Below are 2322 nucleotides of genomic sequence, written 5' to 3'. Positions count from 1 at the left end.
TCTAAACCTGACCTTTCATTGAAGGCTTCGCATTTCCGGAAAGACTTTCCCAGCCAGCACAGTCCACACTGACACTCCCTTTTCTGAATCCAGTAGCACTTCCTCTCTCTACCACACAACTGAGCTCTTAATCCGGCTGTAATTATTACACATAGACTATACAGGTTTTGGAGTTAATTAGATAAAACTTGGTTCAAATCTTAGTTCCTTGGAGTGATGACAAAATTCTGGAACTCCATAATGGTGATAATTGCACAACACTGTGAATGTGCTTAACACGACAGAACTCTGACATTTAAATTGGTTAAAATTCTGTTATGTGCATTTTCTAAATTTTTTTTATAATTTTTTTTTTTTTTAATAAAATAGAGACAGGGTTTCACTACATTGGCCAGGATGGTCTTGATCTCCTGACCTTGAGATCCACCCACCTCGGCCTCCCAAAGTGCTAGGATTACAGGCGTGAGCCACCGTGCCTGGCCTGTTATGCGCATTTTACCACAATTATTTATTTGTTTATTTTTGGCGATGAGGGTCTCCATATGTTGCACAGGCTGGCCTTGATCTACTGGGCTCAATCAATCCTCCTACCTCAGCCTCCCGAGTAGTGGGACCACAGGTGCATACCACCATGCTAGCTGTTATCACATTTTTTTTTTTAAGAGAGAGTCTCACTCTGTCGCCCAGGCTGGAGTGCAGTGGCACAATTGTGGCTCACTGCAACCTCTGCCTCCCAGGTTCAAGCAATTTTCCAGCCTCAGCTTCCCAAGTAGCTGGGACTACAGGCCCACGCCACCAAGCTCGGCTAATTGTTGTATTTTTAGTAGAGACAGGCTTTCACTATGCTGGCCAAGCTGGTCTCCTGACTTTGTGATCCACCCGCCCAGCTTCCCAAAGAGATAGGATTACAGGCGCGAGCCACCATGCCCAACCTGTTATCACAGTTTTAAAAAATGTAGTTCCATTATTCAGAGGCTGTGTCACTTTAGGTCATGCAACTGTTTGTGCTTCAGTTTCCTCTTTTTGTTGCTGTAAAAATCGAGATAAACATTGGTCATGAAAATGACCCTTAAGTGAAAGGTCTAAATTGCAGAGCCCTGTATACATGTTGAGTATGAGTAGCTTCTTCCCTCGTCAGATCACTGCAGCCTCCGCAACAGTCGCTGGCCAGGGCACTTGTCCAAGAGCAGCTAAGTAGCAGGGCTCTCTCAGAAACCAATGCCTTCATGGAGCTTATGAGTGCCAGAGACCAAAGCCGAAGGAGTAGCTTCCAGCAGGACAGGAAAGGGAAGGTGCCACGGGAGGATGCATCAACAATCTGACTGACCTACTGTGGGGCTTTTCTGTGGCGCCAAAACATGGTTGTTTCCTTTCTGCTTTTCTTTTTTTTTTTTTTTTTAAGATGGGGTTTCACCATGATGGCCAGGCTGGTCTTGAACTCCTGACCTCAGGTGATCAACCCACCTAGGCCCAAAGTGCTAGGATTACAGGCGTGAGCCACCGCGCCCAGCCCCTTTCTACTTTTCAAGTTCCCTTTAAAGCAGGAACGGCTGAAAACTTCTCGAACACCAAACTGGGAAGGAAGTGGTGATTTATTCAGCCAGGAGCCACGGCAGGTCTGAATGCCACAAATAGCTGAGCCCTGAACAAAGAAAATCCCTGCCCTTATAAAGGCTTACAACTCGGCTGGATGCGGTGGCTCATGCCTGTAATCCCAGCACTTTGGGAGGCCGAAACGGGAGGATCACCAGGTCAGGAGTTCGAGACCATCCTGACCAACGTGGTGAAACCCCGTCTCTACTAAAAAATACAAACATTAGCCGGGCGTGGTGGCGCATGCTGGTAGTCCCAGCTACTCGGGAGGCTGAGACAGAAGAATCATTTGATCTGGGAGACGGAGGTTGCTGTGAGCCAAGATGGCACCACTGCGCCCTGGTGTCGGAGCGAGACATCATCTCAAAAATAAAAATAAATAAATAAAAATAATAAAGGCTTACAACTCTAGAAAGTACATGTGAAAGGGTCTTGGTCCATGGAGTAGGTGTCGGGTATGTGGCTTAAGCTGGGGAGTTGATCCTGTTTAAGTGAAAACAATATCTTCCGGGAAGATTCCTCCATACCATGCCTGTGATCTACAGGAGGGTGATTAAAGGTGGCGCCTGGTCTGCCAGCCTTTACGTCTATTGAAATGCAATATGAAAGTCAAGAGGGAGGTGGTCTTATATGCCTAAGGGTGATTAAGGGTCTCCTTCCTCGCCTTGAAGCCCTGCTGCTGAGATGTGGGGATACTGCAGCAGGTGGGTCCCTCATCTTGCCTTTTTT

Source organism: Cebus imitator, unplaced genomic scaffold (genome assembly GCF_001604975.1).
Source record: "Cebus imitator isolate Cc_AM_T3 unplaced genomic scaffold, Cebus_imitator-1.0 Scaffold28, whole genome shotgun sequence".
Lineage (NCBI taxonomy): Eukaryota > Metazoa > Chordata > Mammalia > Primates > Cebidae > Cebus > Cebus imitator.
Note: the sequence above shows the minus strand (reverse complement) of the source record.